Genomic DNA, 8,851 nt, shown 5'->3' on the forward strand with positions numbered 1-8,851 from the left:
ACATTACAACATGACAGAAATAATGGGTGGTAAGACATTGTAATTAAATTACTTTTTTGTAATTAAATGACTTCACACACGCAGACTTTAGAGCATGATTCGACAGAATGCCGCTACAACCGTTTGTGCTAGCACTAGCTTGCTAGGCTACATTACGTTTTGCTGCCTGCTTGCGAACCGTATCGTCTTATAAGTATGTGAACATACCTCAAGCAAGCCTTGAATTAAAGTCCTCTCCCGAGCACCGGTGACCGCCACCACACCTTTCCCCCACATTTTGTTCTTATAATACACACGACGCGATCGATTGTTGTTGTCGTGGCCTTTGTAACGTGTGTATCCGATCGCGTTTGAGTTGAAAAGATAAAGCCCAGTGATTGTAAAAGACGGAATGCGGTGGTATCGGAATACAAGATTTTATTGCAGTAGTCTGACATAGTGCAATTGTGAAAGACCAAATTTCTCTTGTAGTCTGACCCGGTAAATGTCTTTTGCGGAGCCGATCAATGACATCAGAAACTAGCGAGAAGACACAAAGCCAGGTATGTCCCGAAACTGAGACAACAATCGGCAGTTAAACTAAGCTAGTTATCACGACTTTAAAGTTCAAAACGTCAGTCAGCACTCAGCAAGCAGCAGGGAAAAAAACCACAAAACAAAAAACAAAAGCAGTGCGTGTGTGCAGTGGCAGTCCAAGCCTGAATGGTACGGTGTGCGAGACCCCCCATGGTCCTTTAAATATTGTTTGTGGAGAGAATATCTTCAAAATAATTGTATTGTTGTAGTCTATTTAAATAATTAATTAGATATTTAAATAATATATTTATATTTTACAGTGCCATAAAGCTACAATGCTCAGGGTTAAGTGGTCTTTTACTGTGGATGTTTGAAAACAAGGTGAGAAAAATGTCATTTTATAGAATTGGGTTAAGTCAAGTCAACGTTCTTTATGATGAGCACATGTGCAAATGTTAACTATAAAAAATTTTCTGGACCGAATCGAGAATCGTATCACTCCCATACTGAATCGAATCATATCGAATCGTATTGCCCGTAAAGATATGTTTTTCTTTTTAATTGAATCGCTACCTGTGTATCTAGATATTTATTGAATCGGCCTCGTGCCAGAGATTTCCAACCCTAATGAAAATACAGGCGCAGCCAATTTCTTACCACCAGTATCTGCAACACTATATCCTATAGTATAGTATAGTATAGTAGTTTGAAAATACTTAGTTGTTTCTCGTTTAAAGTCAAAGCTTTAAAAAAAACAGCACATATGCAATATTTTTTGGAGAATTGTCAACCATATGAAACATATACAACAGCCATAAAAATAAACAAATAAAAATGGATCATTCATTCATAGAGGACGAGGATTCAATCGACAAAATAGGGCTACTGACAGTGATGTCATAGCCCTCTATCAGTCATGAGGACGTGATAAGGGTCAGGATAGTCTACGTGATAAGTAGACTTTCCTGACCCTTGTCCTTCTCTGTTGAGATTCCCGGCGTGACCACCAGCAACTTCCGTTTGGCACAGTGACTGAAGAGATTTATAACATCTGTCAAATCCAGCCTTTTCTCACCAGGGATTCAGATCTTGTCCAAGCCGCAGGTATTACAAGGCTAAACCCCCTGTTGATGTCCCCTGCACTTGTCTTATGATGCAGTATACAGCAATCAAACTTCCCCTGTTCCTCCATGTCACCATAGGCCTGACAACAATATAAAGGATCCAACAGGAGCGCTATGTCCCATCTCCAGGCAGTGATCGTACATTATATTCTAGTTTAGCACTCTATAGTTAATAGATACTCAACATTTTCTACCCTGCGGTGATCAGGCTATCAACAGCACTCTGGAAGATTCTCCCTGCGGCTCTTCTGTGATAAAATAATTTTTTCGTCAGCTGCAAGACAGCGGCCTCAAATTTATCATTTATTCTAGTTTAGCAGTCTATAATTAATAGATACTCAAAATTTTCTACAATGCAGTGATCAGGGTATCAACAGCACTCTGGAAGATTCTCCCTCCTGCTCTTCTGTGATAAAATGATTTTTTTGTCAGCTGCAAGACAGCGGCCTCAAATTGATCATTTATTCTGTAATTCCGGGTAACTGGTCCAGCCCTTTTTTTCAAGTACCACAAATAGTCATGTTGATAAAGCTTCATCATATACAGTAAGAACGTGTTGGCCTTTGACCACATAAAGATCCCCACATTAAACTTTCTATCACTGGAAGACAAGGGTTCAGGAATAACCCATTTCCAAAATGTGAACCTGGATTACATTAAGAACTTCCTGTCAGTGTAAAATCAAAACCATGCACACTTGAGGGGCTATGTGTCATTGCTAATGCCGAGGATAGATGAGTGAAACGAGAAGGCGTTCACATCCGTCCCCGTCTGGTTCCATTTCTAAGATGACAGGAAAAATGCCAACGCAGCCGTCACCGCCAACTGAACTGCAGATATCATGTACGGTCTTCTTTTTTTCTGTTGTCCATCACACGGAGACCGGCTCACATTTTTGTTTTTTATTTTCTTTAACGACAGTGCCTTTGTTAATACAACTGTCTGTCAACTGCTTGGTGTGTATAATTAGGAATTTTAAATACAATACCTTCCGTTAGGTCTGAAGGGAAATCCAGCCTCAGGTAAGGAACTGTTTACTGTATCTCTTGGTTCAATTAGGGTAGGATGGTCCATGAGATTCACAGACCAATCACGGCTGTGTCTGTTATAATGCTGCCACTGTAGTGGACCAAGTGGTAAATCTCTCGATTTGCAGGTCCGTCTACCGTACGTTTCCATCCTCACCTATGGTCATAAGATTTGGGTAGTGACCTGAAAGACAAGGTCATGGATATTATGGAAATTAGCTTTTGTTGTAGAGTGTCTGGGTTCACCCTTGGAGAAAGTGTGAGGAGTTTGGGCATCTGGGAGGGGGTCTCGGAGAAGAGCTGATGCTCCTCCACATGGAGAGGATGCAGCTGGTGTGGCTTGGGCATTAATCTTATCTTCCGGGGATGTCCAACTGGGACAACCGGGATGTACCCGGTTAGTAGATCAGCTCTCATATCTGTTTATGTTCCCAATCAAGTTTGCCCACTTTTGCATGCATCAGACCCATAATGTTCTGAACTTTATTAACCAGATCAGGAAGAATTCAAACATATATATATATATATATATATATATATATATATATATATACCCTTATCGCCTTTGCTATTTAAATGTTTACCTTCAGTTAATCTGTATATTCCCTCAATAAATAGAATCACTAACTGAATTGTCGCGAAAGCTAATACACATATTTTCTCATAAATACAGGCCCTTGAGCTAATGTCCTACGCAAACATATGCACGCATGCACACGCGCACGTATGCACACACACACGTGCGCGCAGATTGAATTTCTTCCCTGTGTAGAGATAATTACTCCGGGTAGTAGTGTAGCGCAGTTTAGCAGAGGGAGGCAGAAATGTGATGAGGCCTGTAGTGTTACCTGGCTTTCATTCCTCTCAATAGAGCTTATGGAGACATTAGGCAGAAGCCATTAACTACAACAGAGACAAGGAGAGATGAGGACACAACCAACACACTCGTTGCGCTATAAAGGTACTGGAGCATGGGGGCTGTGTTTCACAGTGTCCATGCATGTGTGTGTACCAATGTTCTAGCTGGTGTGTGTGTGTGTGTGTGTGTGTGTTTTGGCATCACTCAAATCATAAGTTATAATACTGATACAGCACCAACTATCAAAAAGTTGGTCATTTATATTATACCGAATATTAGTATACCTGCACAAATGAACAGTGTTGGGAAGATTACTTTGGAAATGTAGTTGGTTACAATTACAAGTTACCCTGTTGAAAATGTAATAGTAGTGTAACTAGCGTATTTCAATTACTTTCTCCAAGTCATATAACTAATTACATAAAATTGATTTTGATGACTTTTCTTAATTATGAATGTACGCATCTTCAGGACCGTTAGATATTTCCTCTAAAAGGTGGATTAAAACTATAGATCAGCCTATCCCAGCTATCTTCGGGCGAGAGGCGGGGTACACCCTGAACTGGTCACCGGCCAATCGCAGACCACACAAACAGACAACCATTCGCATTCACATTCACCTATACGGGCAATATTATTTAAAATGAATGCCTCGTGGCTAATTAACACTGAGTACAATTATCTCTGAAAATGCATTTTTGTTGGTTCTGATTGGATTGTGCTTGTGCTGGGACCTGCCGACAAAAAGGCGGCATGCCAGAAAAAAAAAAAGATGTTCTCATCTAAAGTGTCTGATGTGTGCTCTGCTGAACGTACAGTATTTCATTTTAATCCCATTTACCTGTCATAGATTTGCACTGACTCTCTGAATCTTTGTTTCTCATGCAACGTAACGTGTGTACACAGTACACTCTCTCGTTTCACTATTTCCATAATTCTAATAATTACAAAACATAACTGTTTTCTAATTGTTTCAATTGGCTCAATCATCCATACATGCGCACGCACGCGTGCGCACACACACACACACACACACTCTTAGGCATATAACAGCACTCAATTACTTTGTACTTGCTTGATGTTCGGGGTAGGGTACGTATTCAAAGCTCATTTCGTAGACCTAACAGACATAAATGTTATGATGATGTTTTTTCCCCATGCGGACCAAAGACAAAAGTAGGCGCACAGTTAATATGGTTTTAACTGGAAAAAAAAAAAAAGGAAAAAATGACAGATTTGTCTTAACTGTGGAAATGAATGACGGTAGCTGGTTTGGATGCGTGTTAGTTAAATACTTAATCTACCACAAAATTAAATTATTTGTCATGTATATTTTATTTCATCTCATAATATTCCATTTTAGTAATCGGAAATGCTTATAAAATGTTTTCTTTTACTGTTTTAACATTAATACTCATAGACTATTTAAGTTAAATAAAAAATTATATGATGACTCTTAACCTGTATACATGCGTTACATGTTCCCAGTGTATTCCGTTTTATCCACACTGGTAGAACAGCAAATAAAAATCATACCATTTGACTCCTACAAAGAAATAAAGTACAATTGAAGTACCAAGAATAATGTAGCCAGTGCGATAATCATTTAAAGTGAAGGGCAAAATTGCCAGAAGCTTTTAGTTGACAATATGTTATTTCTTAATTCTCCAAGGCAAAGGGGAACACTGCTTTCTTTGGGCTTCTGACAATCAAATATGGTGTTAGTTGATCCTGTCAGCTAAAGGGGACTATGTAAGAGGCTTAATTTGTGCTAGGGATCTGTTGTCTGTGGGGTTTTTCGTCAAAGGCTAAAGTAAAAACTGCCAACGTATGTCAGATAGAAATGGCCTTTTCTCTCAGGCAGAAAAGAGCATTGAATATTATTGAATTTTTGTTTATGACATTGTATGTAAAGGGAGCATGGGGAGACAGAGCTCAACGTTACTAAACTAAGCAAACACTTTTGTCATTGCAGTTTGCTCCACTTTGTTTCATTTGTTTAGCTTGAGGATGGGTGGTCAGTGGTGTGTGTGTGTGTGTGTGTGTGTGTGTGTGTGTCACAGGCCTCATTGGGGAACCGCTTCCAAGCTGGGTGACAGATTGTCCAGACAATTGCTTTTAACAAGCTGGAGGGAAACTAGGCCAAAAAAACTAATGTGTCGCCTCACTGATCCATTCCAACTCAATACGTATTACTTTCTCTTGCTATAATTTATAAGTTAAATGTGTCACGGAGACTCATCTTGGCCACCAAGGGCAGATGTTTCATTTTACTCTTACTCTTTGAAATTCAGAAAGAAAAAGAAATTATTGTTGTACGAAACAAATTTCCCTGTTACTGAATAAATGTTTTGTAAATGTAACGACTGCAAAAACACTGCAGTGTACCGTATTTTCGCAACCATAAGGTGCACTTAAAAGTCTTACATTTTCTCCAAAATGGACGGGGCGCCTTATAATGCGCCTTATGTGTGAACCGAGTTCCAAAATCTGTAAATGTTGTTGTGTGACTTTAATGAGCGCTCCGCTTGACTGACTGGGAGCATTTCCTGCCGACACGCTGCCTATATAGAGGAAAGGCGGATGCGACTGAGGACAGCATGCGGACGTAAAGAGGGAAGGGTGAGGAAAGTAGGTATATAGTTCCGGTATGTGCATCGGTTTGGCTAAGGACCCCCGAACATGGCACCTGCGAAGAGACACGCTTACGAAGCACAGTTTAAACTGCAAGCTGTCAGTTACGCGGAGGAACATGGGAATCGAGCAGCCGCGAGAGAATTCAAGATCGACGAATCCACGGTTCGCAAGTGGAGAAAGCAGGAAAACGAGCTTCGCCAAGTCAAGAAGACGAAGCCGAGTTTCCGTGGAAACAAGGCGAGGTGGCCCGAGTTGGAAGAGCAACTCGAGCAATAGATTAATGAGCAAAGAACATCTCGACAGTCACCGTTCGACTGAGGGCAATAACGCTTGCAGAAGAAATTAAAATCGAACATTTTCAAGGAGGTTCGACTTGGTCCTTTCGTTTTATGAAACGCCGCCATCTATCCATCCGGCCAAGGACTACTGTGGCGCAGCAAGTTCCGGCGGATTACAAGGAAAAGCTGGCCATCTTCCGCTCCTTCTGCAGTAAAAAAAGTTTACTGACAAACACATCCAGCCCAACCACATCACCAACATGGACGAGGTGCCGCTCACTTTTGCTCACTTTCGACATCCCGGTGAACCGCCACGGTAGCGATACGCACAACGGGGCACGACAAGTCGGCTTTTACTGTTGTGCTCGGTTGCCATGGTAATGGACAGAAACTGCCACCTATGGTGATTTTTTAGAGGAAGACGCTGTCTAAAGAAAAGTTTCCAGCCGAAGTCATCGTTAAGGTCAATCGAAAGGGCAGGATGCCACTTGTGTCTTGTCCAGGTGTTCCTCGTTGTCTCGTCAAACTGTTTGTATTAATTCCCTGGTTTCTTTCAGTTCTCGTCGGTTCAATGTCATTGCGGTATGTCATTGTCAGGTGTCATTGTCCCTGTCTGTTCCACGTCTTAGTCATCAGTCATAGTTTGGTTCCAGTTTTAGGTTTATTCAAGAGTTTCCTTGTTACTTTATCTGTTGTGGAACTTTGTTTAGTTTGGTTTAACCATGACCCTTGTTTACCTTTGATTTGGAATTAAATATTTTCAAGACTCCTGCACTCCTGGCTTGCCTCCTATTTTTGCCTTGCCTTCCTCGCCTTCGACAACCCTAATTGTGACAGTAAAAACACAAATAAATAAAATAGCTACCAAATTACCAATATCTTAATTGAAATTATTGACAGAAAAGTTGTTTTTTTAAAATATAATTCAAATAAATAATACCCATCCCTCTGCCATCTTTTAATGGATTATTTATTACATTCATGATTGGTAAATGAAAACAATCCATACGTGATGTATCTATAAACAGTTATGTGAGCGTAAACAACAGTCCTGCGAAATTATTCTCAAAGGCTGTGTTATTTTCATTTGAATAGCCATATTTGTATTTTGGAGCTTTCCGTCACAAATCCGCCTAATGATAATGGAAAAGCTGCCGATGAATGGTAGCAAAATCATAATGATGCTCATCAAGCCCATAATAAAACACAATAGCAGCCTAAGCGCTGGCCATCCATGGATCACATTTTGAGATGGGGATGTGCTGCAGTAGCTTGGTGCAAATGTCTTAATTTTATCACATGATTCAAAAGGTTTAACTCTTAGAATCATTTTATATCAAGATCGCTGGGCTGTCTCATCTTAAGAGGACGTACATTATATTAAATGTATATGCAAAACTGAGCATTATTATCCTTAACTGCATAATACATTGCATTATTTTTGTAATATATACAAACCCCAATTCCAATGAAGTTGAGACGTTGTGTAAAACTTAAGTAAAAACAGAATACAGTGATTTGCAAATCCTTTCCAACATATATTTATCCAAACTCTGAGCTGACTGCAAACATATATAGTTGAAAAAAAAACCCACAAGTTTCGAGTTTCCCTCACGGCAAAATCTGAAGCACTTCCCGAATCGGTCACGGTCATCATCATTTCCGGCTCCTTCACTAAATGAAGCAAGCCTCAATACACGTTTTGTGGAAACGCTCCCTCTATTGCCCGGCACACGCTTCGAAGACTCGGCACATCTCCTAACATCACTAATTTAGGGATTTCATCGTCTACAGTCCATAATATCATCCAAAGTGTCATATCCTGTTTTGTTTTGCCGTCTGCTGGTTGTTTTTTCTTTGTGTTGCAGTTTTATCAGCGGTGATTGGTGGGCGGAGTCCCCTGGGTAGTACCTCTCGTGTTTTCTATTCTCGTTTTCTTGCTCAACCTTGTGTAGGTTTTTGAATTTTTGTTTGTCCTCTTGTACTGCAACTTCCTCCTGTGGCACTCTGTCCACCTCTTCTAGTTTGTTCTTCTGGTATTTTTGTTTTCCATGTCGACCATTTGTCATGGCGCTTCTTGTTGTTTTCATTCTCATGCTTCCATGCAGCTTTTGTTTAGTACATTCTGTTAAATCTGCTCAGTTTGTGGTGTTTGCTTTGGGTTTGAACTTGTTGCATGTTTACGCAGTAGTGACAAAAAATTCAGAGAATCTGGAGAAAACCAGCATAGAATGCCTGTTACTTTCAATCCCTCAAGTGGCACTGGATTAAAAACCGGCATCATAAAAAGTTAACTCAAGTAGATAATGCAGTAAATGTAGCGCATTGCTATATGTTAATGTGTTATATGTGTTAAAAATAAATATACATATGTTAATTTTGTTGTTGTTGTTTAACTTCTGATACTAT

Source organism: Phycodurus eques, chromosome 21 (genome assembly GCF_024500275.1).
Source record: "Phycodurus eques isolate BA_2022a chromosome 21, UOR_Pequ_1.1, whole genome shotgun sequence".
NCBI classification, from domain to species: Eukaryota; Metazoa; Chordata; class Actinopteri; order Syngnathiformes; family Syngnathidae; genus Phycodurus; species Phycodurus eques.